The sequence below is a fragment of the Nyctereutes procyonoides genome, unplaced genomic scaffold (assembly GCF_905146905.1).
Source record: "Nyctereutes procyonoides isolate TBG_1078 unplaced genomic scaffold, NYPRO_anot_genome, whole genome shotgun sequence".
NCBI classification, from domain to species: Eukaryota; Metazoa; Chordata; class Mammalia; order Carnivora; family Canidae; genus Nyctereutes; species Nyctereutes procyonoides.
In genome coordinates this window covers 64,016,946-64,024,584 of record NW_026575052.1, presented here as the reverse complement: position 1 = coordinate 64,024,584, position 7,639 = coordinate 64,016,946, and the positions used below count along the sequence as shown (strand labels likewise).

Sequence of the window (7,639 nt, the reverse complement as noted above, 5' to 3'; positions counted from 1 at the left end):
CCCCGCCCCCGCCCGGCCGGCCGGCGCCGGAGTCTGGGGGCCCGGGCTGGGGGGCTGGAACCCGCGACGCGCTCTGACGTCACTGGAGGCCGCCCCGGCCGCGGCGGCGAGCGCGCAGGCTCCGCACGTCCCATCCCGACGCGCGGGAGGGCGCGGGAGCCGCGGGAGCCGCGCGAGGCGTGGAGGCGGGAGGGGCCCCGGGGCGCTCCTCTGGGTTAGCGGCCGGCCTCCCTGATTCGCGCGCGCACCAGGCCTTCCCACGCTTTTTCGTTGCTCCACGTCAGCGCTGCTTGTACGTTGTGCAAAATCCGCGACGCAGAGCGGAGCCATATGGTGCGGAGTAGTTTTACCTCCCTGTTCCTGGGCCTGGGCCTCAGCTACCTGAGCCTAGCTAACCATTGTTCTTCTCCTTCCACGCCACACCCTTAGATCAAAGGTTCTCAAAATGGGCTGCAAGCTGGGATCACGTGGAAAGCTTTTGCGTTGTGGTCCCGCTCCCTGAGATGCATTTCGTTGGTAAGGGGCGTGACCTGAGCGTTGGAATTTTTAAGAGCTCGCCCAGGTGATTGCAGTGTGCCCCGGCTTGAAACCACCAGTCTCCATCGGTGCTGCTCGCGCTTGAATGGCTGTGGGAGTCATCTGGGGGATCTCGTTACAGTAAATGCAGATTCAACTTAGGTAGGTCTGGGCTGGGACCTGAGGTTCTGCCTGTTTTTTTGTTTTTGTTTTTGTTTGTTTTTTTGTTTAAGATTTATTTATTCATGAGAGAGGGAGAGGGAGAAGCAGGCTCCTTGCGGGGAGACTGACGCGGGACTGGATCACCAGGACCTGGGATGACGCCCTGAGCCGGAGGCAGACGCTCAACCACTGAGCCACCCAGGTGCCCAGGTTCTCCACCTGATGCTTCTGGGCGGCGTCGAGGGGAAGGGTGCGCACAGAACACTAAAGAAATCAGTGTGTTAGGTCTCATTATTAAATACTGTCTAGCCACTTAGGAAGTCGTTTATGAGGCCTTTATTATCATAGAGGAAGTGTTTAATAGAAACAGAACAACAAAAACCTAAAAGGCTTTTTTTTTTCAAGATTTATTTATTTATTTGAGACACAGAGAGAGAGATAGAGAGAGGCAGAGACACAGGCAGAGGGAGAAGCAGGCTCCATGCAGGGAGCCCGACGTGGGACTCGATCCACGGACTCCAGGATCACACCCCGGACTGCAGGCAGCGCTAAACCGCTGCGCTACCGGGACTGCCCTAAAAGGTTTCAACTACATAAAAATGTAGAGGAAAATAAATGTAAAATCTCCGGGGAGTGGTTTCCTTTTTGACTTCTCCTTTTTACATATTTAACCATGTTCTATAATGAACATCTTTTTTTTTTTTTAATGAACATCTTATTACCTTGATAGTAAGGAATTAAAGTTCCTATCCAACCCTGTTGTATGGAAGCCCCTTTGTGACCTGGTGTTTCCTGTCCACTTGTTAAGCCTTACTGCTCATCCATCATTCTTTGTTTTTGAAAAATAAAGGATTCATCCATAATTCTCTCCTATTCTAGTTTGTGACTTCCTTGAATAGTCCTGCTCCCTGTCCCCAGGGACTTCTTCAGTTCTGCCCTTGCTGATAGAAAATGCCTACTTTCCCCCATCTTTGCTAGGATTACTAGAGATCCTTTTTTTTTTTTTTTTAAGATTTTATATTTATTCATGAGAGACAGATACTCAGACACAGACAGAAAGAGAAGCAGGCTCCATGCAGGGAGCCGGACCAAGTCTCCAGGATCCTGCCCTGGGCTAAAGGCGGCGCTAAACCGCTGAGCCACCTGGGCTGCCCTAGAGATCCTTTAAGACTTAGATACAGCCTCGGCCGCATTCCCTCCCCAAGTGTATTTTTTGCCTGTCCTCTGTGTTCTTAGAACATCCCAGGAGCATCTGTCTTAATTCAATGTCTTTCTTGGTTTTTCTTCTACCTCACTTACCTCTACCTTACTGACCTCTCTTAACTCCCCTTTTGGGCTCCCTTTATTGAGCCTAAATGCTGGGGTTCCTCAGGGCTTGTCCCCAAGACATCTCTCTTAGGCTCCCTCCCTAAGTGACTGCCTCCATTCCCATGGGTTTATAGACTGTCTTTACACTTAAGGTTTTCAACTTTTTGTCTCCAGCCTTAATCTTTCTCCTGAATTCCAGATTTGAATATTCATAGCACCTAGCTGACATATCCTCTTAGGTGTGCACAAACATCTCAAATCAAACACACTCCTAAGAGTGCCCTTGATTTTTGCCTCCAAGCCTGGTCCTCTCCACTGCCGTACCCCCAGACTTTCTCATCTTAATACATTGGCACCACCATCTACTCGGGGGCCCAAGAAGGAAATCTAGGTGTCATCTTGATTTACTCTCCTCATTCTGTAATTTCATTAGCAAGTTGTGTCAATGCTATGTCTAAAATACACCTTGATTCCCTTTTCTCCATTGCTGCTGCTATGACCTTAGTACAGGCCATTTCTCACCCTCAGTCCTGTAAAAGCCTACCTGGTTTCACTTCCACTATTGCTTCCCCTCCAATCCCTTTTCCATACAACTGAAAAAATGATCTTTTTTTTTAAAATTTATTTATTTATGATAGTCACACACAGAGAGAGAGAGGCAGGCTCCATGCACCGGGAGCTCGATATGGGATTCGATCCCGGGCCTCCAGGATCGCGCCCTGAGCCAAAGGCAGGTGCCAAACCGCTGCGCCACCCAGGGATCCCCTGAAAAAATGATCTTAAACATAAAGTGGGACATGTCCTTCTCCTACTTTAAATACTTCCTGGAGTGCCTACAATAAAATTCAAATCTTTTTTAAAAGGTATGTGTTTGAGAGAGAGCAAGAGCAATGAGAGATAAGAGAAAAAGAGAAGCAGACTCCCCGCTGATCAGGGAGCCTGATGGGGGCTCCATCCCAGGACCCTGGATCATGACCTGAGCTGGGGGATGCTTAACCGACTCAGCCATGCAGGGGCCCCAAATCTAAACCTTTGGATAGTTGCTAGGCCTTAAGTGATTGGAACCCTGTCACCCTGACCTTACTTTGCCACTCTCCCCTTTGCCCACTGTTCTCTAGGATGTTTTCCATCCATTCAGAAATCTTTTATGGTACATCTCCTATGTGTCAGGCACTGTATGAGGTGCTAAAACAATAAAGAAAAAGACTGTGTCTGCCTAGACCTTATATCCTAGTGGGAGGAGCAGATAATAAACAAATAAATACCTTAAGGCAACTCTATAATTACTTCCTAATTGTAGGAAGAATTGTCTTCCTAGAAGACAAGCTCCTCTCCACCTGGCTACCTTCTTATTGTTTGGGTCTCAGCTGCTTCCATTTCTTCAGAGGCGTCTCCTGGTCACTCTAACTAAAAGTAGGTACCTACCCTCTTCCATTCTCTCTTCTTTGCACCAAATGCACTTCCCAACATTTGTAGTCATCTTGTCTGTTTCTTTAGGTCTTGTTCAGTATCAGTAAAAATTTACAGAATGGATTAGACTCTTGTAAATTAGTTGTTTTTCATGTCCAACCCCACTAATTCCAGGAGACGGATGAGACCTGGGCTCTTCAACAGGCACCACTGTGTCTACTATCTAAAACTGCAACTCCCAAACTATGGGACAGGGACCCTGAGGCCCTTCAGGGGGCTCATAAGTTCAAAACTTTTCATAATAATACCAAGATGTAATCTGCCTTTTTTCCTCTCACAAGTATAGAGTGAGGTTTTTCAGAGAATATACAACTTGGATATTGCAACAGAGTTAATGAAGAAACAGAACAGAGCTATCTTCTCAAGGCAGACATTAAAGAGATTTGAAAAAGCATAAATGATACACTTACGCACTAAATCTTTTTTGAAAAGTTACTTTTCATAAAAATGTTACTTCACATCTAATTTTTAAATTTAAAAGTGAAGGATTTAAAAAAAAATCTCTTGGTTTTAACACCTATGGTAAATAACTATTACCATAAAGTCAATATAAATAAAAGCTCTTTAGGTTCTCAATAACTTTTTTATTTTTTAAAGATTTTATTTACTTGAGAGAACATAAGCAGGGGGAGGCTCAGAGGGAGCAGACTCCCTATTGAGCAGGGAGCCCAGTGCAGGGCTCAATCCCAGGACCCGGAGACCATGATTTGAGCTGAAGGCAGACGCTTAACCAATGGAGCCACCCAGGCACCCTTGTTCTCGATAATTGTTAAGAGTGTAAATGAGTCCTAAGACTAAAACTTTTGAGGATCTTGGTAAATCCTGGCTATAAATAGAAAGGGAAATCAAACTTGAGAGGAATATATCAATGTCCTCAAGGGAAACAAAGAATTATGCCTCTACTCCCCAGTTTTTTTCATAAAAACCATTGCAAACATGATTTCTGGAGACCCATGGAATGTCTCCTCTTTTATGTGAATGTTCTTGAAAGGCAGGGAACAGTAGAATGGACAGTGTAAATTTAAATGAAATGCACATAAAGCGCTTAGAATAGTAAGCAAGAAAAACTGTTCACAAAAAAAGCATGAGTATTAGCTCAAATTTTCACATTTACTGTCAGTTCTTGAATAAATTGTTTAATTCCTCTGAATCTATTTCTATTTCTACATGTAGAACACAAAAGAGGCTAGATTACACTCTATTGCAACTAGTCAGGCAGAGTGAGGTCATAATTAAAAAATGAGATAAAGAATTAAAGCAAACAAACTGGTATTGTTATAAATGTTACATGGTCACTCAGTTATTTTAGAAATCTCGACATTTTCCCACAGAATTTGTTTTGTGCTGATACATTTCTTTTAATCTTTAAAAGTTCTTATACATATAAAAGCTTTGTTTGTGATGCCAGATATGTTGTCCTCCCAGGATTTTCACACTATTATATGTAGGCATTTATTTCTAGCTGCATATTTGGCTCTGTCCTTTAGACAGTATCAGATATGTAGATAGGCAAAATTATAGTTTGACGTAACATCTTGCTTTACTAGCAAAAGTGCTCATGTTTTTAAATCTATGTGATGCTGTAAAGATAATTGGTAAGTGCATGAAAAGATTATCAAGATGTTCATCAAAAACATCTTAACACTTGTTACTCAACATGGTAGGAATATGTTTTAGATTTTCTTCCTTTGCAATTTTACTTCTTTAACATTTAAAAAAAGATTTATTTACTACAGAGAGAATTTGCATGTGCATGCGTGAACAGAAGAGGAGCAGAGGAAGAGGAAGAAAGAGAATCTCAAGCAGACTCCTGCTGAGCTTGGAGCCTGACACTGGACCTCACAACTCTTGAGGTTATGACCTGCGCTGAAATCAAGAGTCAGGAGCTTAACCCACTGAGCCACCCAGGTGCCCCTTTCTTGTGAAATTTTAATTTTATGATGAACATGTATCATTTTATAATTAGAAGAATGTTAAAGCTATTTTTATCTTGAAAAAGTAAAACACAAGAAAGGTTAGTTTAAGGCAAAACTTCCCCAAGAAAAATAACTTGTCATATGAGGATGCAAAAAAAAATTGGATTACATTTTACTAGGCAACAGAGCACCTTTGGTGACAATTTCAAATTTGGTATGTCTGAGGAAAAAATCATGCAAAGCTGACTAATGAAGCCAGAAGTAGTGGTATTCCTTTCCTTCTTTATTGTTTCTAAAGAAATCATAAGATATGCAAAAGATGTACTTACTGGTGACCATTGTCCTGTAGAATAAAAAGATGACTTATTTTTTTCTTCCATGTAATGCACTTACTTGATAGACACTGACTGAACACCTATGTTCAGGTATTATTCTAGGGCCTGGGACATTATGGTGACTAAGAGTGTGTCTGTTCTCACAATACTTACTGCTCTAGTGGAGAAAGCAGTCAAATAAATAATTAATGGACATGGAAGGAAAGAAAACTTTTGGATAAATCCTTATGATATTTTATTCTATAAGTTTCATTAATCTACTTTAGGGGTTGACAAACATTTTCTATAAAGAGCCAGACAGTAAGTATTTTAAAGTTTGTGGGCCACAGTCTCTGTTGCAACTACTCACTGCCATTACAGTGTGAAAACAGCCACAAACAATACATATACCATTGAGCCTGGCTATGTTCTAGTAAGATTTTATTTACAGAAATAGGAATGGTGAAGAACTGACACACTGGCTATAGTTGGCCAGGGCCTGATCTAGTTTAAAGAGCTATCAATAACTACAAAATAAAATTCTAAAGCAGTTTCCAAAGCATAACGGGAAGGAGTTCAACTAGTTTGGATGCTATTTTCCTATTTTTTGAAAACATTTAATTTGCTTTTATTTACTTGATTCCAAAGTTATTATAACTTTGGAAAAGATCCTAAAAAACAGCTAAGTATTTAACCTTAATCAAAAAGATATATCTTTGAGTCTGCTTCTTTGTGGAGTCAAAATCTTATCTGAATTCTTTTTGAGGAGGGGAGGGGCAGGATGGCGGAAGAGCAGGGTCCCCAAATCACCTGTCCCCACCAAATTACCTAGATAACCTTCAAACCATCCTGAAAATCACGAATTCGGCCTGAGATGTAAAGAGAGACCAGCTGGAACGCTACAGTGAGGAGAGTTCGCGCTTCTATCACGGTAGGAAGACGGGGAAAAAGAAATAAAGAAACAAAAGGCCTCCGAGGGGGAGGGGCCCCGCGAGGAGCCGGGCTGAGGCCGGGGCGAGTGTCCCCAGGACAGGAGAGCCCCGTCCCGGAGGAGCAGGAGCTGCACCAACCTTCCCGGGCGGAAAGGGGCTCGCAGGGAGTCAGAGCAGGACCCAGGAGGGCGGGGATGCCCTCGGGCTCCCGGGGACACTAACAGACACCTGCGCGCCCAGGAGAGTGCGCCGAGCTCCCTAAGGGCTGCAGCGAGCACGGCGGGACCCGGAGCAGCTCGGCGGCGGCGGCTCGGGCAGAGGAAGAGGCTCCGTGCGGAGGGGGCTGCGCGGCCGGGAGCAGCTCGAGGGGCTCGAGCGGCTCCGCAGAGAGGCGGCTGCGCGACCGGGAGCGCGAATCCAACAGCGCAGGCCCCGGAGCACAGGGCGCCGGGACACAGCCCAGGATCCGGCCTCCCCCCGGGACAGGCAGAGGCCGGCAGGGCCCAGGACAGCGAGGACGCTCTTGCCCCGAGCTGACCAGATCAGCGGCCCCGCCCCGGAGCCTCCAGGCCCTGCGGACAGAGAGCCCCGTAGTTCCTGCGGAGGCTGAATCCAGGCTTCCAGAGTTGCCATAACCACTGTGGCTGTTCCTCCTGGGGCCTCACGGGTTAAACAACCCCCGCTGAGCCCTGCAGCAGGCAGGGGCAGAGCAGCTCCCCCAAGTGCTAACACCTGAAAATCAGCACAGCAGGCCCCTCCCCCAGAAGACCAGCTGGACGGACCAGTTCCAGGGGAAGTCAAGGGACTTAAAGTCTACAGAATCAGAAGATACTCCCCCGTGTTTTTTGTGTTTTTTTCGTTTCTTTTTTTTTTAATTTTTTAAAAAATTATTTATTTATGATAGTCATACAGAGAGAGAGAGAGGCAGAGACAAGGCAGAGACATAGCAGAGGGAGAAGCAGGCTCCATGCACCGGGAGCCCGACGTGGGATTCGATCCCGGGTCTCCAGGATCGCGCCCT

General features: G+C 45.3%; 1 long non-coding RNA gene across 2 annotated transcripts; it reads left to right on the top strand.

The window, feature by feature from the left end:
* Nucleotides 1-4: 4 nt before the first annotated feature.
* Nucleotides 5-6,540, top strand: LOC129514036 (uncharacterized). Of its 2 annotated transcripts, XR_008665343.1 has the most exons (3): nt 5-678; nt 5,193-5,364; nt 6,519-6,540. It is a non-coding gene; the product is annotated as an uncharacterized LOC129514036 (long non-coding RNA). The 2 variants fall into 2 exon arrangements; XR_008665342.1 differs by lacking the exon at nt 6,519-6,540 and having other exon boundaries at nt 5,193-5,745.
* Nucleotides 6,541-7,639: the final 1,099 nt, after the last annotated feature.